Source organism: Panthera uncia, chromosome D4, assembly GCF_023721935.1.
Source record: "Panthera uncia isolate 11264 chromosome D4, Puncia_PCG_1.0, whole genome shotgun sequence".
Taxonomy (NCBI): domain Eukaryota; kingdom Metazoa; phylum Chordata; class Mammalia; order Carnivora; family Felidae; genus Panthera; species Panthera uncia.
Genome location: NC_064807.1, coordinates 22287627 through 22309752, shown reverse-complemented (window position 1 = coordinate 22309752; position 22126 = coordinate 22287627). Strand labels below are relative to the sequence as shown.

General features: G+C 38.8%; 1 pseudogene; it reads right to left on the bottom strand.

Moving 5' to 3' along the window:
• Positions 1 to 273: 273 nt before the first annotated feature.
• Positions 274 to 22126, bottom strand: part of LOC125918972 (protein SET-like) — a 91299-nt pseudogene continuing 69446 nt past the window's right edge.

Genomic DNA, 22126 nt, shown 5'->3' with positions numbered 1-22126 from the left:
GGGAGTTGTTTTTGCTTGCAGAGAAAGGACAGAGACAGGGGGAGAGTACAGGAAAAGCACTCCCCCCTGAAAGCAGCTGGAAAGAAAGAGAAAGAGTGGACTGAACAAAAAAAGGGAGAAAGGAGAAAGGGACTGCAAGGGATTGAACAAAAAAGGGAAGAAAGGAGAAAGGACAGGGTTTAAATTCCATTAAGATGCTATAAACAGGGGAGCACAGAGTCTGAAACTCTGTAGCTCGATACGTGGTAGAGCTCTGGTGGGAAAGGCAATTCCCTAGGAGGAGGCATCAAGGTCTGAAGGCTCCTCAGGCCACACGCAGAGAGGCAGATTCCCTACTGGGAGTACATTTTGTAGAGGCTGCATGGCCTCTTCACACTCAGAGGTCCCAGTGGACCCAGCAAACAGCCACATTTGCTGGTGTTGGAACAAAGACATTAAGGGTGAAGCCTGGCACCAGATGGGTGTTGTGATTTACTATAGTCCCTGAACCACTGCTGCTACATGATCATGTGAACTTTTTCTGTGCTGGGCTGGCACCTGCAGTCTCTGGGCATCTGCAGCAGCACCATCATGTTAACATACCAGGGGGTGGGCCAGCACCTGGCCATTGTCGGCAAGACCTTCTCTCAGAGGGTCTGAAAGGGTCAAAGCTGCAGGGCCCTCAGAAGTGAGGGGTTTGGAAATAGCCCCATCTGAGATAAAATTCAGGAGGCAGGTGCCACCTCATAGCCTGATGGCTTGGTCACAGACAGTGTGGACACCAGGAGTGTATAGAATCCAGAGACCAAAGAGGGGTGTTTGATTGTCTGCCAGCAAGAGCACAGAGTTCTCTGCCAGCAATACCAGGGACTGGGTAGCTGGGTAACGCCAATTTCACCGCTCCTATGCATGCTCATACATGCCTACATGCACCATAAACAATCCATCCCAGTAAACTAAGCAGCACCATCCAGTGGAGAACAGAGCCACTACACCAAGCCCTGCCCAACTGGGCCAACTGTGCTCTAGAGGAATACCACAAATCTCTCCTCCTGCTTAGTATACAGACTATAAAGTGCTTCAGAGAGGAACTTCTAGGGGAAACTGGATGTTATTTCAATTGTATCTCATTCTGTTCACAGGTCCATCTATTCAATTTTTTTCCTTTTTTTCTTATTCTTGAATACAAAAAGACAAAAAATTCATGTTTATTTTTCATTTTATAAAAGAGATTTTTATGCAATTTTTCTACTATATTTTTTTACTTTTTTGTAAAATTTTTTAAATGTTATTTTACTTTCATCATTTCATTTTATTCTACTTTATTGTATTCACTTTTTAAATTTTCAAGTGTTTTCCTTTCCTTTTCTTTTTTATTCCCTCTATTCTTCCAAGCTTCTGTCAACAACCAGACCAAAACACATCTAGGAGCTGGCAGGATTTATTTGATTTTTTGTGTTGTTTTTAACTTTTAACTTTTTTTTATTTTTTTTTTAACGTTTATTTATTTTTGAGACAGAGAGAGACAGAGCATGAACGGGGGAGGGTCAGAGAGAGAGGGAGACACAGAATCTGAAACAGGCTCCAGGCTCCGAGCAGTCAGCACAGAGCCCGACGCGGGGCTCGAACTCACATACCGCAAGATCGTGACCTGAGCCGAAGTCGGACGCTTAACCAACTGAGCCACCCAGGCGCCCCAACTTTTGACTTTTTTATTGTTTTTTATTTTAATTCTTCTTCCTTCAAAATGATGACACGAAGGAATTCACCCCAAAAGAAAGAACAAGAAATGACAGGCAGGGACTTAATCAACACAGATACATGCAAGATGTCTGAACCAGAATTCAGAATCATGATAATAAGAATACTGCCTGAGGTTGAAAAAAGCATATGATCCCTTTCTGTGGAGTTAAAAGAAGTAAAATCTAGTCAGGATGAAATTAAAAATGTTGTAACTGAGCTGCAATCTCGAATGTATACCACGATGACAAGGATAGATTAAGCAGAGCAGTGAGTCAGTGATATAGAGGACAAACTTACAGATAATAATGAAGCAGAAGAAAAGAGGGAAACTAAGGCAAAGAGCATGATATAAGAATTAGAGAACTCAGTGCCTCATTAAAAAGGAATAACATCCAAATCATAGGGGTCCCAGAAGATGAAGAGAGAGGAAAAAGGGGTAGAAGGTTTATGTGAGCAAATCATACTGGAAAATCTTCCTAACCTGGGGAAAGACACAGACATCAAAATCCAGGAAGCACAGAGGACTCCCATTAGATTCAACAAAAACCAACTATCAACAAGGCATATCAGAATCAGGTTCACAACATACTCAGGAAAGGAAAGAATAATGGAAGCAGCAAGGGAAAAAAAAAGATCTTAACCTACAGTGAAGAAGATCAGGCTCTCAGCAGACCTATCCACAGAAACTTGGCAGGCCAGAAAGGAGTGGCAGGATATATTCAATGTGCTGAATTGGAAATATATGCAGTCAAGAATTCTTTATCCAGCAAGGCTGTCATTCAAAATAAGAGAGAGGAAAAGTTTCCCAGACAAACAAAAATTATAGGAATTCATGACCACTAAATCAACCCTGCAAGAAATTTTCAGGGGAACTCTCTGAGGGCAGAAAAGATGGAAAAAAAAAAAAAAGAAAAAAAAAGACCAAAAGCAACAAAGACTGGAAAGGACCAGAGAACACCTCCAGAAATTCCAACTCTACAGGCAACATAATGGCAATAAATTCATATCTTTCAGAACTCACACTAAATGTCAAGGGACTAAATGCTCCAATCAAAAGACATAGGGCAATACAATGGATAAGAAAATAAGATCCATCTATATGCTATTTACAAGAGACAAGTAAGGGGATGGAGAACCATCTATCATGCTAACAGTTACCAAAAGAAAGCCAGGGTACCCATAAGAGAAGAAGAAATCTAGAGTAAAATCTAGATTTTAAAATAAAGACTTTGACAAGAGATGAAGAAGGGCATTATATCATAATTAAGGGGTCTATCCACCAAGAAGACCTAACAATTGTAAACATTTATGCTCCAAACATGGAGGAACCCAAATATATAAATCAATTAATCACAAACATAAAGGAAATCATTGATAACAATACCATAATAGTAGGGTACTTCAACACCCCACTTACAACAGAGGACAGATAATCTAAACAGAAAATCAACAAGGAAATAGTGGCTTTGAATGAAACACTGGGCTGCATGGAGTTAACAGATGTATTCAGAACATTTCATCCTAAAGCACCAGAATACAGATTCTTCTCAAGCACACATGGAACATTCTTCAGAACAGATCACATACTGGGACACAAATCAGCCCTCAATTAGTACAAAAATATTGAGACCATACCATGCATATTTTCAGACCACAACGCTACGAAACTCAAAATCAACCACAAGAAAAAATTTGGAAAGATAAATAATTGGAGAATAAAGAACATCCTATTAAAAACTGAATGGGCTAACCAATAAGTTAAAGGGGAAATTAAAGAGTACATAGAAGCCAATGAAAATGATACACCACAGTCCAAAACCTCTTGAATGCAGCAAAGGCCGTCAATAGAGAGAAGTATATAGCAATCCAGGCCTTCCTAAAGAAGGAAGAAAGGTCTAATACAAAACCTAAACTTACACCTTAAAGAGCGGGAAAAAGAACAGCAAATAAAGCCCAAAACCAGCAGAAGACAGGGAATAATACAGATTAGAGCATAAATAAATACCATTGCAACAAACAAACAAACAAACAAACAAAAACTAGTAGAACAGATCAATGAAACCAGAAGCTGGTTCTTCGAAAGAATTTAAAAAATTGATAAACCCCTAGCCAGTTTTATCAAAAAGAAAAAGGAAAGGACCAAAATAAATAAAATCAAGAATGAAGGAGGAAAGATCACAATCAGCACAGCAAAACACAAACAATAATAAGAGAATATCATAAGCAAATATATGCCAATAAAATGGGCAATCTGAAGAACTGGACAAATTCCTAGAAACATATAAAGTACCAAAACTGAAACAAGAAGAAATAGAAAATTTGAACAGGCCCATAACCAGTAAAGAAATTGAATTATTAATCAAAAATCTCCCAAAAAACGAATCCAGGGCCAGATAGTTTCCCAGGGGAATTCTATGAAACATTTAAAGAAGAGTTAACACCTATTCTCTTGAAGCTGTCCCAAAAAATAGAAATGGAAGGAAAACTTCCAAACTCTTTCTATGAAGCCAGCATTACCTTGATTCCTAAATCAGGCACAGATACCACAAAAAAGGAGAACTACAGACCAATTTCCCTGATGAACATGGATGCAAAAATCCTCAACAAGATATCCACAAAACAATCAATGTGATAAATCACACCAATAAAAGAAATGACAAGAACCATATGTTCCTCTCAATAGATGCAGAGAAAGCATTTGACAAAATACAGCATCCTTTCTTGATAAAAACCCTCAAGAATGTTGGGATAGAAGGATTGTACCTCAAGATCATAAATCCATATATGAAAGATCCACCGCTAATATCATCCTCAATGAGGAAAAACTGTGAGCTTTCCCCCTAAGGTCATGAACACGACAGGGATGTCCACTCTCACCACTGTTATTCAACATAGTATTGGAAGTCCTAGCCTCAGCAATCAGACAACACAAAGGAATAAAAGCATCCAAATTGGCAAGGAGGAACTCAAACTTTCACTCTTCACAGATGACATGATACTGTATATGGAAACCCAAAAGATTCCACCAAAAAAAAATTGCTAGAACTGATCCATGAATTCAGCAAAGTCACAGGATATAAAATCAATGCACAAAAACAGGCTGCATTTTTATACACCAATAATGAAGCAACAGAAAGAAATCAAGGCATTGATTCCATTTATAATTGAACCAAGAATCATAAAATATCTAGAAATAAACCTAACCAAAGAGATGAATAACCTATACACTGAAAACTGTAGAAAGCTCATGAAAGAAATTGAAGACACACACACAAAAAAGGGAAAATAATCCATGCTCATGGATTGGAAGAACAAATATTGTTAAAATGACAATGCTACCCAAAGCAATCTACATATTCAATGCAATCTCTATCAAAATAACCCCAGCATTCTTCACAGAGCTAGAACAAACAATCCTAAAATTTGTATGGAACCAGAAAAGACCCCAAATTGCCAAAGCAATCCTGAAATAGAAAACCAAAGCTGGAGGTATCACAATCCTGAACTTCAAGATGTATTACAGATGTATCCAAGATGTATCATCAAGACAGTATGCTACTGGCACAAAAACAGACATTCTGTTCAATGAAACAGAATAGAGAACCCAGAAATGGACCCACAAATGTATGGCCAACTAATATTTGACAAGGCAAGAAAGAATATCCAATGGATAAAGACAGTGTATTCAGCAAATGGTGCTGGGAAAACTGGACAGCGACATGCACAAAAATGAACCTGGACCAATTTCTTACACCATACAGAAAAATAAACTCAAAATGGATGAAACACCTAAATGTAAGACAAGAAGCCATCAAAATCCTCAAGGACAAAGCAGGAAAAAACCTCTTTGACCTGGGCTGCAGCAACTTCTTACTCAACACATCTCTGGAGGCAAGGGAAACAAAAGCAAAATGAACTACTGGGACTTCATCAAAATAAAATCTTCTGCACAGCGAAGAAAACAACAAGCAAAACTAAAGGGCAAATGACAGAATGGAAGAAGATATTTGCAAATGACCTATCAGATAAAGGGTCAGTGTCCAAAATCTACAAAGAAATTATCAAACTCAACTCCCAACAAACAAATAATCCATGGGCAAAAGACATGAATAGACACTTCTTTCGGTGTTTTCCAAAGAGGACATCCAAATGGCTAACAGACACACGAAGATGCTCAACATCACTCATTGTGAGGGAAATACAATGAAAACCACAATGAGATACCACCTCACACCAGTCAGAATGGCTAAAATTAACAACTCAGGCAACAACAGATGTTGGCAACGATGTGAAAAAAGAGGATCTCTTTTGCACTGCTGGTGGCAATGCAAACTGGTACAGTCACTCTGGAAAACAGTATGGGGGTTCTTCAAAAAATTAAAAATAGAACTACCCTACGACCCAGCAATTGCACTACTAGGTATTTATCCAAGGGATAAAGGTGTGCTGTTTCAAAGGAGCACATGCACCCCAATGTTTATAGCAGCGCTATTGACAATAGCCAAAGTGTGGAAAGAGCCCAAATGTCCATCAACAGATGAATTAATAAAAAAGATTTATATATATACAATGAAGTATTATTTGGCAATCAAAAAGAATGAAATCTTGCCATTTGCAACTACGTGGATGGAACGAGTGGGTGTTATGCTAAGCGAAATTAGCCAGTCAGAGAAAGACAAATATCACATGACTTCACTCATAGGAGGAAATTAAGATAAAAAACAGATGAACTAAGGGAAGGGACACAAAAATAATATAAAAATAAGGAGGGGGACAAAACATAAGAGATTCTTAAATCCAGAGAACTGAGGGATGCTGGAGGGGTTGTGGGTGGGGGGATGGGCTAAATGGGTAAGGGGCACTAGGGATGACACTTATTAGGATGAGCACTGGGTATTATACATAGGGGATGAATCACTGGAATCTACTCATGAAATTATTATAGCAATACATGGTAACTAATTTGGATGTAAATTTTAAAAAATAATTTAAAAAAAGAAAAAAAAAAAAAACCTCCCTCTTGACTTTACACCCCCTTCAACTCCATAGTATATAACCAGTCACTCTTCACAACCCCAGTGCAGCTCTTTCGGCCCACAGGTCCTTTCCCAGTGCTTTAATAAAATCACCTTTTTGCACCAAAGACATCTTCAAAAATTCTTTCTTGACCATCAGCTCTGGCCCACCACCCATCAACTCAAAACATCATTCGGCTCCCCATATGGGGCTTCGAGTCTTTTCATTGGGACTCTGACCCTGTGAAAATTTGGTGAATATACTTTCTCTTTTCTTCCTTTACTCTTATTTCAGGGGCTTTTCGAAAAATATGGTTTTATTGGAACACTTTCATGTCGATTGCTCAGGCTGCAATCCTCTAGCCTGTGGATACTGTACAGGGAGAAGAAAGCCTGCCTTTTGGCTGGAAGTTAGTACCCTGGCTGGAGTGGTAATAAGACCCAGAAACGTGATGTCCTCTCTTTAATCCTGTCCTTGTACAAAGTTGTCTGTCTTGGGTACGGTTCAACCACCTACATGACCAGTATGACTGCCAATCTTAAGGCTCCTGTGTGAGGTTTCCTCCTCATTGGTATAATGTGATCCTCTCCACATCCCTGTTCTAGCTGCTTCCTGCTTTGGGATCTCCACTGGGAGCCCACCGAAACCAGCACCTGATTGAATTAAAACCCAACCAGGGACCGTTTCCTAGGAAGTTGGCTGTAAAGACTATATGTGTTGGAATGTCTCTTAGACCATGATGTGTTTCTATCTTTACTCTTTTTCATCAATGTCCTCTACTAAGTGGTTAAATTACAAAATTGGGTAATTCCCCCTTGTAGAACATTTCTATGTTTTCCATGGATTAAAAACAGTTTCTTCATGGCCTTCTCAGCAAGGCAAACTAGGTCCATATGCTGGCATGCATCTATAGCCTAAGATGCAATGAGGAAGCAGGAGCCCTTGGTTGGCTGGTCAGTGATCATAGCAATTTCATTCAAGGGATGACTCTGGTCACTTTGACACCAGGAACTCTAACATATCCCACACGTAGGATGCCACCTGGGTGTTGGGGGTGGATTTTCATGGTAATGGACCTTGTCTACTTTTCTCTCTCTAGGAGGAGCAGGGGAGCTTCTCTTTGGTGGCCAAGGACTCTCCCTTGGGATGCCTTTTTAACCCACTGGAAACAATTTGGATAGCAAAATTTAGAAAAGTACTCATCTCCTCTGACACTGCATGGCCTTAGTAAACAGGGCAAATGGATGGAGTGCCCTAGGTCCAGGTCTTCATGGCTCTAAATCAGGACCCTGACCAAAAGGCCTCTTGAAGAATGTGTTTGCCCAAATGTGTGTGGCTAGTAAACTCCCTCCTAACGTTGGATGTCTAAAAAGTCCTCCTCCTGATAGAACTCATTTGCTGGAGGAAACACAAGCCATCCCTTGACAAAGGGGACACTGACTCTCTCTGTTCCTCCTCCTAATAGATGTGAGGGCTTCTCCCTCATTCACTTCCTGGGTCAATAGCTATGATAATTGGAACCAACTGTGGTTAGCCTACTTCAGGACAGAGACTTTAATAAATATTCCCAAGCAGCTGCCCAAACTCCAATTGTTTCAGAGAAATTCCCTGTCTTCCCTGGCCTGACATGGACTCCATATTTCTACTTTGGTGAGAAAAAATGTGGCATCTGCTCCTTTGTCCAAGCTGACAAGGTTTACAACTGGGAAACCTCTCTCTCTCTCTGCCTTCTGGCACTTTGCCTCTTCACCCTTACCTCCCACCTCCCCCCTCCAGTTTCTGTACTGCCTTGGGTGTGGCCAACATAACTGGCTTCTATACTATCCTTGGTGTCTCAAGCACCATTGGCTCCTCCTCCCACCCTCAATGTCGAGGAGCAAAGAGCATGCCCTTTGGTGGGACCACCCACTTCAGATTCCCCCACTGGTGACCCAGGTAAAAACTGACAATGGGGAAAATTTTATTGACTTTAAGTGGATGCAGGTGGAACATATTCAATGTTTAAGCTAATTTAAGTTTGTTGGTTTGAGATAGAGTTATCACCATTAAATATGAAGCTTTTATTCTACCAAGGTTTACCGAAGGTCAGGTAAATTCATGTTACCCATTACAACTTGTTAGTAAAAAGGTGACTTAAAATAATGGTTAATTTTTGTTTGTCTCAAATTTTTCCATAGTAATTGTTAAGATAGCTTTCAGTCTTTGGTTACCTGAATCTTTTTTTTTTATTAATTTATTTTATGTTTATTTATTTCTGAGACAGAGAGAGACAGAGTATGAGTGGGGGAGGGGCAGAGAGAGAGGGAGACACAGAATCAGAAGCAGGCTCCAGGCTCTAAGCTGTCAGCACAGAGCCCGACATGGGGCTCGAAATCACAAACCATGAGATCATGACATGAGCTGAAGTTGGTTGCTCAACTGACTGAGCTACCCAGGTGCCCCGGTAACCTGAATCTTTAAAGTTTTGCTTGCATGATAAATGGGATTGAATTAATTGGATACCTAATGAGATGAAATACTGAAGCAATGGTTACTAAATGTAGGTTTGTGCTTTTGGTTTCTCATTGCAGAGAAACTAAGGGTATTTCGGACTGTTGGAAAACATGCTTTGTGCTTAATTGATTCAGAAATTTGCCATCCAAAGAATTCTGGTGTAACAATTCACAATTAGTTACTACTTAGCTTTCACTGGAGACTAAGGTTTCTGAAAGTTAAAATTCTGATAAATGTATTTAAGACTGATAGAAATAAGGGAAATAACTCTATGTAAAAACTAGGAGATGCATGAGAAATATATAAGGAATGAAATACATTATTTGTTAAAGATAAAATAAAGTAACTTTGTCCTAAATGAGACTGGTTGTTCAGAGAGAAGTAACTTGGGACAAAATCTGAAAACAAAGGAAAGTTGTAGAAGGTTTCATGAAGGGAAATCTTTGGAAAGACTTTTATGTCTGGTCAGGATGGACTAAGGTTAAAATAAATGGATTTTAAAAATACATTGGTATACGATTAAAATTCTGCTTTTCTCTATGTTAAAAAAAAAAAAAAACTTTTCTTGGATTGTTCTGCTCTTGACAAAAAAATATATGCAAAAGTTTTTTTCTCTTCTGTTGGGAAAACCAAAGCTTGGGTTTGGTCTTCTTCAGGTCTTTGATTACTTACTTAAAACTTACCAATGTTAAAGGAGCTACGATCTGATATGACTATATAACCCTACATACATGCTTTTGAAATCTCTTATTGCCATCTTGGTTAAATAAATAATTTAAAGTTTTAAGATTTGTGGTGATCTGTATTCCTATTTAGGATGTGCTCTATAACTTTCAAAGGCTTTAACAAACTTCCTAAGATTTAAATTGTAAATGAAGTCTTTTTGACCAATTAGTCCTTTTTATTTGGTATGTTAACTTACTCTGAAAACACTGTCAAACAAATAACCTTAAGTAAACCTTAGGTTGTATTGCTTGGGTAAATGCTATAACTGCTCAAATATAAATGCAATTACTGAAGTTTTAATATGTTTTGGTATAAAGTCATCACTTGATATTCTGATTATCAAAGTATTATGTGTCACAGAAATAACTGGATTACCTTGTCAATTGCAACATAATGAACTCTCATAAGATTGTTAACCATGTCCATTTCTGAAACTTTGTCATTTATACTTATTGTTCTTATGCTCTTTCATCTTCAAGGAGATTTATAAAAAGGACCTTTTAGACAAATATAGGTATGTGACATTGTTAAGATTAATACTAAGGGATGTCTGGGTGGCTTATTTGGTTGAGTTTCCGACTTTGGCTCAGGTCATGATCTTGCAGTTTGTGAGTTCAACTCCCACGTTGGGTTCTGTGCTGACACCTCAGAGTCTAGAGCCTACGTTGGATTCTGTGCCTCCCCCTTCTCTCTGCCCCTCCCCTGCTCGTGCTCTCTCTCTCTCTCTCAAAAATGAACATTAAAGAATTTTTTTAAGATTAATACTAAAATGGGTAAACATTTCCAGAACTAAGAAGCTGCATTCAGACTGAACAAGAATTAGGAACATGGGACCAAATGGAGTGAGGAAAATTATAGTTTTTGTGACTCTTGTTTTAAAGTATTGCTGGTTCCAAGCAATCCTAAAATTCATATGGAACCACAAAAGGCCCTGAATAGCCAAAGTAATTTTGAAGAAGAAGACCAAAGCAGGAGGCATCACAATCCCAGACTTTAGCCTCTACCACAAAGCTGTAATCATCAAGACAGCATGGTATTGGCACAAAAACAGACACATAGACCAATGGAATAGAATAGAAACCCCAGAACTAGACCCACAAATGTATGGCCAACTAATCTTTGACAAAGCAGGAAAGAACATCCAATGGAAAAAAGACAGTCTCTTTAACAAATGGTGCTGGGAGAACTGGACAGCAACATGCAGAAGATTGAAACTAGACCACTTTCTCACACCATTCACAAAAATAAACTCAAAATGGATAAAGGACCTGAATGTGAGACAGGAAACCATCAAAACCCTAGAGGAGAAAGCAGGAAAAGACCTCTCCGACCTCAGCTACAGCAATTTCTTACTTGACACATCACCAAAAGCAAGGGAATTAAAAGCAAAAATGAACTATTGGGACCTTATGAAGATAAAAAGCTTCTGCACAGCAAAGGAAACAACAAAACTAAAAGGCAACCAACTGAATGGGAAAAGATATTTGCAAATGACATATCGGACAAAGGGCTAGTATCCAAAATCTATAAAGAGCTCACCAAACTCCACACCCAAAAAACAAACAACCCAATGAAGAAATGGGCAGAAAACATGAATAGACACTTCTCTAAAGAAGACATCCGGATGGCCAACAGGCACATGAAAAGATGCTCAACCTCGCTCCTCATCAGGGAAATACAAATCAAAACCACACTCAGATATCACCTCACGCCAGTCAGAGTGGCCAAAATGAACAAATCAGGAGACTATAGATGCTGGCAAGGATGTGGAGAAACGGGAACCCTCTTGCACTGTTGGTGGGAAGGCAAAATGGTGCAGCCACTCTGGAAAACAGTGTGGAGGTTAAAAATTAAAAATACACCTACCCTATGACCCAGCAATAGCACTGCTAGGAATTTACCCAAGGGATACAGGAGTACTGATGCATAGGGGCACTTGTACCCCAATGTTTATAGCAGCACTCCCAACAATAGCCAAATTATGGAAAGAGCCTAAATGTCCATCAACTGATGAATGGATAAAGAAATTGTGGTTTATATACACAATGGAGTACTACATGGCAATGAGAAAGAATGAAATATGGCCCTTTGTGGCAACGTGGATGGAACTGGGGAGTGTTATGCTAAGTGAAATAAGCCATACAGAGAAAGACAGATACCACATGTTTTCACTCTTATGTAGATCCTGAGAAACTTAACAGAAACCCATGGGGAAGGGGAAGGACAAAATAAATAAATAAATAAATAAATAAATAAATAAATAAATAAATAAAGTATTGCTGGTTCCCCAATGCTTGCTTTTCCAGATTAAGGAAACATGCTCTTAAGATATCTATGATACACAAAAAGGTGATAAATATTCATTTGTAAGCAACCTAAAGCATTTAACTTTCTCTCTACCTAAACCCTCTGAAATTCAAAGACTCTATGTGATATTACTTTCATAGCAATTACTTATTTGCATAACTTCAATAAGAATATGTTCTCCTTGTAACAAAATATCATTGGAAATACTGGTTATTTTATCAAGACTTTAACTGGAATGTCATATTTGAAAGCAACATTCATAGACTCAAGTATGACAAAACAGCTCTAAGGAAACAAAGTTGACTTTATGAAACATGAAGACAATTAAGCCCCTTGGAAATGTTGGCCTGATACCTTCCTTACACAGTTTCAGGTAGCCATACCAGGTGACTGAAAAAGGTCACTTCCTGGCAGGTGCAGGAACCTCAAGGGATCTTGGGGACCTCGTGAAGAAGAGTTCACCCAAATCTCCAGGTATTGCAGGCATGTCTGATGACAAGTATGTGGCATGGCTTCTGACCTAGAGAGGCTACTAAAAGTTTAATCTAGAGATTCCTTATGAGAAGTTCAGGCAAATCAAACTTTAAAAGAGCTATATGATTGGGGCGCCTGGGTGACTCAGTTGGTTAAGCATCCAACTTCAGCTCTGGTCATGATCTCACTGTTTGTGAGTTCAAGCCCCACATTGGGCTCAGTGATTACAGCTCAGAGCCCAGAGCCTGCTTCAGATTCTGTGTCTCCCTTTCTTTCTGCCCTTCTCCTGCTCATGCTCATGCTCTCTCTCTCTCTCAAAAATAAGTAAACATTAAAAAAAAAAAAAAAACAAACTTTTAAGATCTATATGATCAATCACTATTCTTGCTAAGCTTATATAAATAAGCAGACCAAGTTAAAATTAGACTTGTTTAAGATAGCATGGTATTGGCACAAATACAGACACATAGACCAATGGAATAGAATAGAGACTCCAGAACTGGACCCACAAAAGTATGGCCAACTAATCTTTGACAAAGCAGGAAAGAATGTCCAATGGAAAAAAGACAGTCTCTTTAACAAATGGTGCTGGGAGAACTGGAGAGCAACATGCAGAAGAATGAAACTAGACCACTTTCTTACACCATTCACAAAAATAAACTCAAAATGGATGAAAGACCTAAATGTGAGACAGGAAACCATCAAAACACAACAGGAGAAAACAGGCAATAACCTCTTTGACCTCAGCTACAGCAATTTCTTGTTCAATATGTGTCTGAAGGCAAGGGAAATAAAAGCAAAAATGAACTACTGGGACCTCATCAAGATAAACAGCTTCTGCACTGCAAAGTGAACAATCAACAAAACTAAAAGGCAACCAACTGAATGGGAAAAGATACTTGCAAATGACATATCAGACAAAGGGCTAGTATCCAAAATCTATAAAGAACTCACCAAACTCCACACCTGAAAAACAAATAATCCAGTGAAGAAATGGACAGAAAATATGAATAGATACTTCTCTAAAGAAGACATCCAGATGGCTAACAGGCACATGAAAAGATGCTCAATGTCATTCCTCTTCAGGAAAATACAAATCAAAACCACACTCAGATACCACCTCACACCAGTCTGAGTGGCTAAAATGAACAAATCAGGAGACTATAGATGCTGGCAAGGATGTGGAGAAACAGGAACCCTCTTGCACTATTGGTGTGAATGCAAGCTGGTATAAACACTCTGGAAAATCGTGTGGAGGTTCCTCAAGAAATTAAAAATAGATCTACCCTATGACTCAGAAATAGCACTGCTAGGAATTTACCCAAGGGATACAGGAGTACTGATGCATAGGGGCACTTGTACCCCAATGTTTATAGCAGCACTCCCAACAATAGCCAAATTATGGGAAGAGCCTAAATGTCCATGAACTGATGAATGGATAAAGAAATTGTGGTTTATATACACAAGGGAATACTATGTGGCAATGAGAAAGAATGAAATATGGCCTTTTGTAGCAATGTGGATGGAACTGGAGAGTGTTATGCTAAGTGAAATGAGTCATGCACAGAAAGACAGATACCACATGTTTTCACTCTTATGCGGATCCTGAGAAATTAACAGAAGACCATGGTGGGAGGGGAAGGGAAAAAAAGTTAGAGAGGGAGGCAGCCAAAGCATAAGAGACTCTTTAAACCTGAGAACAAACTGAGGGTTGATGGGGGAGTGGGAGGGAGAGGTGGCTGCGTGATGGGTATTGAAGAGGGCACCTGTTGGGATAAGCACTGGGTGTTGTATGGAAACCAATTTGACAACAAATTTCATATTTTAAAAAAATTAGACTTGTTTACTAGTGAATTAGTCTTCATTTGGCTATCTCCAGAAATGAAGTTGTCCAGAGAGAAAAATTATGTTTCAATAACTCACCTTTACAGAAAAATTCTAGTTCTGGTTGTCTTCAAAGGCCCATTTGCCTAAACCACACAACTTGAACTAAACTTCAGAGGAATAGCCACAATAGCACAGATATGGCAATCTTTGTGTGTGTTATTCTGTGTGAATAGTAATAGGACCCAATTGGCATACGATTATTTCAACAACTGGAAAATGGGATAGATTACCTCAATAATTGTATATAAAAGACTTTTCTCACTGAAGACCTATCAATAAATAAAGACCATAATGTTTTATTAAATTATTCACTTGAGGTTGGGTTAATTCATAAATTACTAAATGAATATGCAGACCATATCCTCACTAAACCTGATCTGACAGTTACTAGAAACACACCCTATATAAACCCAGGAGACCTGATTTATTTAAATAAATAACTTAATTAATTAATTCATAAATAAGGTCCAATACACAGGGAATTTAATTCTAAAATGGAAGGGCACCACTATAATAGGGAAAGATACGATAAAATGGCAGAGAGGAAAGGGTTAGGAACTGAGTTGTCTGGGTGGGGAAAAATACATATTTTGGAACAATGCTGGGAGTGTTTGACTACAGCAAACCCCCTCAGGCCTAAGATCCTTCTTAAGAATGTAAGAGACACACCTACTACCCCTCAGGTTACCCAGGAATTTGACAATCAAAATACCTAGCTAAACCATAAAACTTATGTTATATAGGGGACAGTATAACCAGCCTGACTGACTCCTCACACAATGGAGTTAAGCCAATCAGGAATAGACAAACCAGCACCTAGAGTTGTCCAGTCAGTAAGGATAGAACCTGAGAAGGAATAAGGGAGAAGGGAAGGGGGTGCTGACAAGAGCCTTATAAAACAAAGATCCTTGCATATAATCAGCAGGCATTCACATTCGAATGTACCCTCTCTGTAAAGACAGCTTTCCTACTATTCTTACTTTCTAATCTTCTACTCTAATAAACTTGTGCCTGCTACTCATTTTGTGTACACCTCTTCATTCTTTGAAGCAGTGAGACAATGAATCCTGGGTACTGTAGTAAAAAATCCTACAACCTTACATTGGGGACTTATCCAGCATATCAACGTCTTCTATCTGTAAGTAAAGAGCAGGCAGCACCCCCTCTTTTCTTTATGTCCTAAACAAAACTCTTAAACCAAATAATGGGCACCCTTCAGCCAGTTAACAGCGAACAGCAAGGCTGCCATTCTCAAGTCTCTGGTGACAGGATCCTTGGTCTCCTCCCATCTGATCCCCTAATGTAGTTGGGAACATTGGCATCGTGCAATCCCAACTTCCTTTTGAGAAAAACCTCAATCAGAGGCCAAACAGGAACTGATGGGTCCTGACCAAGGTTACTAGTTGGTGGATGCCTGAAGGCTGTCGGCAGAACCTGATCCCTGACAGCCAGTTTGGGTTATCAGTAGAATTCTCCTCTTTCTGTCTTAGCCAGCCTCTCCCTTTGGGAAATGGGTGGAAAAGCCCAGGACTTATCCCTGGGGTATCCTCTTAGTAGTGATTTGGGTGACTTCCAAGGGGTCCTACTAACAGGTTTCCCAATAACAGTGGAAGGTGGCTCTCTACTTGCTTCTATTTTTGACATTTTGACATGTCTCACCTCCCAGGTCGCCATTTTTGGACCTTTCATATTCAAACGTCTCTTGTGGAGTAGAGAGCAGGACTTCCGTTAACGCCTGCTGGGCTCACCTTCCTCTTTCCCTGATACCCACTGGGGGATGGGAGAGACGACATTTGGCATGTTCCCACATGATGCAGATGATAATTGGAATCAACTGTCTCTTTTTAGGCTACCTCAGCTGGAACTTTGAGAAATATTCCAAAGCAGCTGGCAAACTCTGTTTTGGGAACTTCCCTATCTTCTCTGGCCTGACAGGGACTCCCTATTTCCACTTGTTGGTAGAAAAGAAATCTGCATCTGCTCATCGCTCCAAGCTGACAGGGTTTAGTACTGGGAGACCTCTTTCTCTACCCTCTGGGCTTTTGCTGCCTCTGGACTTCTTGGCAGAACCTCACCTCTTCAGCCTTCTCCTCCCTCCTGTTTCTGCACCACTTTGGGTGCAGCCTACAAACTGGTTAATATACCATCCTCAGCCATCACTGGCTCCCAATTACTCCCACCCTCAAGTCAAGGAGCAAAGAGCTCCCCATTTGGACCTCCCACTTCAGATTTCCCCACGTGTGTCCCAGGAAAAAATGTACACTGGGGAACAAACTGATTACCTTTAAAATGAGCACAGATGGAACACATTCGGTATTTAAACTAATTTAAGTTTTGGTTTAATTAAGATATACATATCTTTAAAAAAATTTTTTTAACATTTATTCATTTTTGAGAAAGAGACAGAGTATTAGCAGGGAGGGGCATTAACAGAGGAAGACACAGAATCGGAAGTAGGCTCCAGGCTCTGAGTTATCACCACAGAGCCGGACACAGGGCTCAAACTAACAAAGCATGAGATCATGACCTGAGCTGAAGTCAGATGCTTAACCAACTGAGACACACAGAAACCCCAGATACACGTCTTTAGAGTTATCAGTATTAAAATTAACTTAGGTTTACTGAAAGTCAAATAAGCTTGTGTTATCTCTATTGCAATTTGTCAACAAAAAAGATGACTTAAAATAATAATTAAGTCTGTCTCAAAGTTGTCATGGGTAATTGTTAAGTGAGCTTTCAGGGTCTTTGAGAACCTGAAACGTTAATGTTTTGCTTGGACGATAAACTAGATTAAATTAATTGGATATTTAGGCCTTTTCCAATCAGATGGAATGCTGAAGCATTCCTTACAAAACATAGGTTTGAGCTTTTGACTAATGCAGAAAACTAAGGATATTTGGATACGGATATTTGGATAACATGCTCTGTGCTTAATTGATTCATAAGTTTGCCATAAAAGGAATTCTGATGTCACTGACAGTTCACAATTGGTTACTCAATTAGTTTTCACTGGAGACTAAGGTTTCTAAGCATTAGAATTCTTCTAAATGCAGTCAAGACTGACGGAAATATGGAAAGCAACTCAATATGCAAAAAAGTAGGAGATGTGTAAGAAAAATATAAGAAATGGAAACACATTTTTCCTGAAGGTTAAAGAATGTATTTCGTCCTAAATGAGACTGGTTATATTCTTCAGTATCTTGAATATCCTTACCTTTTAAGAAACCACTCATCCAGTAATATCTTGCACTCTTAATGGTTGACCCTAGCTCACCTTTCCTCTCTTAACATTTAATATCTACATAATTCTAGTGATTTATCTAGTCTATTGATGTTGAATCCCACCTGAAAGTCACAGGAGACTGAAAACTCACAAAGAAGAGATAGGCAACCTCCAAAAACAAACATCTCTATTTCAAGGGAAAGGCCATACTACCAGACTGACAGTTCCTAGATAACTACACCTTACAATGACGGGAAGAGACAACCAGGAAGATGCTACAGAACACCATAATGACAGAACAGATTTATGAGGGCCTCTAATTTATGAGGGCCAAGTCAAAATGTGTCATTTTGAGTTAGGTTGAAAACATATGGCTTCATGTCCAAGGGTTCAGTCGGGAATCATGAAATCAACAAACCAACCGTGAGATTCTTAACCTACATAAGCCTTTGTCTCCTTATAAATTGCTTATAAAGATCCCAAAGGAATCCAAGTTCCTATAAATGGGGCCCTGGCAAGAACAACGTAGGCAAACCTTGTTTTATTATACTTCTCCGATACCGCGTTTTTTACAAATTGAAAGTTTGTGGCAACCCTGCATTGAGCAAGTCTATCAATGCCAGTTTGCCAACAGCGTTTGCTCATTTCATGGATCTGTGGCACGTGGTTAATTTTCATAATATGGCAGACTTTTCCATTATTATTGTATTTATTATGGTGATCTGTGTGATCAGTTACCTTTGATATTACTATTAGAATCGCATTTAGGGCACCACAAGCTCTACCCATAGGAGATGGCAAAACTGTATGTGTTTTGACTTCACCAACCAGCCATGCCATGTGTCTCTCCCTTTCTTCAGGACTCTCTATTTCTTGAGACACAACAATATTGACATTGGGCCAGTCCATAACCCTACAATGTTCAATACTGTTCAAGTGAACAATAACCCTCTCAGTGTTCAAGTGAAGGGAAGAGCCATGTCACTCACCTTACATCAAAGGTTAGAAATGATTAAGCCTTGTGAGACAGAGGTGTTGAAAGCCAAAAAGACTCAGCCTCTTGTGCCAGTTAGCCAAGTTGTGAATGCAAAAGAAAAGTTCCTGAAGAAATGAGAAGTGCTACTCCAGTGAGTACAGAAATGGTAAACACACACACACACACACACACACACACACACACACACAAACCCCACCAGCCTTATTGCTGATATGAAGAAAGTTTAAGTGGCCTGGATAGAAAATCAAACAAGCCACAACATTCCTTTAAGCCGAAGCCTAATCCAGGAAAAGGTCCTAACTCTCTTCAATGCTATGAAGGCTGATAGGGGTGAGGAAGCTGCCAAAGAAAAGTCTGAAGCTAGCAGAGGTTGATTTATGAGATTTAAAGAGAGAAACCATATGCATAAAATAAAGGTGCAAGGTAAAGCAACAAGTACTGATGTAGAACCTGCAAAAAGTTACCCACAATCTAGCCCACATAATTAATGAAGGTGGCTACACTAAACAACAGATTTGTAATATAGACAAAACAGCCTCTATTGGAAGAGGATGCCATTGAGGACTTTCATAGCTAGAGAGGAGAAGTCAATGCCTAGCTTTGGAGATATTAATTTGAAGACAATGTTGACTCACCATTCTGATGATCCCAGGGCCCTTAAGAATTATGTTAAGTGTACTCTGCCTATGCTCTGTATTACTCGTTATTTTAAGCCCCCTCCTGAGGCCTGCTCAGAAAAGAAAAGATTCCTTTCAAAATATTACTGTTCATTAACAATGTATCTGATTACCCAAGACCAATGTACCTTATCATCCATCACTCCGATGGATATGTACTATAAGTTTAACGTCCGTGCCTCCTAACACATCATTCTGTAGCCCAGAGATCAAAAAGGAATGCCAAATTTCAAGTCTTATTATTTAAGAAATACCATTCATAAGGCTACTGCTGACACTGACTGTGATTCCTCTTATGGATATGGGCAATGTAAATTGAAAACATTCTGGAAAAGATTCACCATTCTAGATGTCCCTGAGATCATTCATGATTCATGGGAAGAAGTCAAAATATCAACAGGAACAGGAATTTAGAAGTTGATTCTAATCCTCATGACTTTGAGGGGTTCATGACTTCATTGGAAGAAGTAACTGTGGGTGTGGTAGAAAGAGCAAGGAAACCAGAATTAGAAGTGGAGCCTGAAGATGTGACAGAATTGCTGCAATCTCATGATAAAACTGTAACAGCTAAGGAGCTGCTTCTTATGGATGAGCAACGAAAGTTGTTTCTTGAGATGGAATCTACTCCTGGTGAAGATGCTATGAAGATTGTTGAAAGGACAACAAAACATTTAGAATATTATATGAAAATTAATTGATAAAGCAGTGGCAAGGGTGAGAAGATTGACTCCAATTATGAAAGAAGTTCTACTGTAGATAAAAAGCTATCAAACAGCATCACATGCTACATAGAAGTCATTCATGAGAGAAAGACAATTGATGCAGCAAACTTCACTGTTGCCTTATTTTAAGAAATTGCCACAGTCATTTCAAACCTTAACAACCACCTCCTGATCAGTCAGTAGCCATCAACATCAGGTGAGACCCTCCACCAGCTAAAAGATTAGGACTTGCTGAAAACTCAGATGATAGTTAGCATTTTTTAGCAATCAATACATTTTAATTAAAGTGTGTACACAGCTCTTTTAGACATAATGCTATTGCATACTTAAAAAATTACAGTATGGTGCAAACATAACTTTTATATGCACTGGGAAATTTAAAAAATTAACTTGACTCACTTTACTGCAACATTCACTTAAACAAAATTTTTTTAATGTTTACCTATTTTTGGGAGAGAGGCAGAGCATGAGCAGGGAAAGGGCAGAGAGAGAGGGAGACACAGAATCTGAAGCAGGCCCCAGGCTCTGAGCTGTCAGCACAGAGCCTGATGCAGGTCTCAAACCCATGAACCATGAGATCATGACCTGTGCCAAAGTTGGAGGTTTAACCAACTGAGCCACCCTGGAGCCCCTAGGTGTAAAAAATCTTTAACAAAATGTTAACAAATAGAATTCAGCAATATATAAAAAAGAATTATATATCATGACTAACTGGAAATTATTATGTGGATGAGTGGCTGGCTCAATATTAAAAAAAGAAAAACTATCAGTGGTTTAACATGCAAAGTATCAATAGAAAATCTGACAATGTAACCTAACAGGTTAAAGAAACTCAGAATTTCTATACAGAACAAACATTTGACAAAATTCAACATCCATTCATATTTTAATAACTCTCAGAAAAACAGACAAAGAAGGGAACTTCCTCAACTTGACAGAGAGCATCTTCAAAGAAACCTACTGCTAACATGATACTTATGGTGAAAAACTAAGAATGGGAATAAAGGGGGTCCACACTCATCACTCTTACTCAAATATAAGAATAAATTCTAATCATTGCAGTAAGCAAAACTAATGAATGAAGATCAGAAATAAAGAAATTGTCTACATTTGCAGATGACAGAATTGTATACATAGAAAATCTCAAGGAACCTAAAGAAAACTCTAAGACCTAGGTGAGTTCAACAAGGTCACACGAAAAAACACTTTTTGTATTTTTTTTAATTCATAAAAAATGTTTATTTATATTTGAGAGACAGAGTGCAAATGGGGGAGAGACAGAGAAAGAGAAAGACAAAGAGTCTGAAGCACACTCCATGGTTGAGCTGTCAACACAGAGCCCCATGCAGGGCTGAAACCCAGGAACCATGAGATCATGACCTGAGCCAAAGTTGGACGCTTAACCAAGTGAGCCACCCAGGCGCCCCTATACTTTTTTTGTATTTTTACATATTAGTAATTCGCATGTGATCCCAAAATTTAAAAAAAGAATTCCACATACAATTGTAAAAAAATATATAGGACTTGTATGCTGAAAACTACAAACCACTGATGAATAAGTTCAAAGAATATCTAAATAAAGATTATAACAATTTTTCATGAATTGGAAGCTCATCACAGTAAAGATATTATTTTTCTCCAACTTGATACACTGGCATAACTAATTCCTATCAAAATCCCAGCAGGATTTCTTGTAGATAACTGTATTCTAAAATGTATATAGAAAGATAAAATAATTAGAATAGTGAAAATGATTTTCAAAAAGAAGAAAGAAGATGTGGAAATAAGTCTACATGGTTTCAAATTTTATCATATAACATATTTATATGTATGTTTTCATTTATATGTACTTATGTATACACATGTGTATATGTGTGTATGT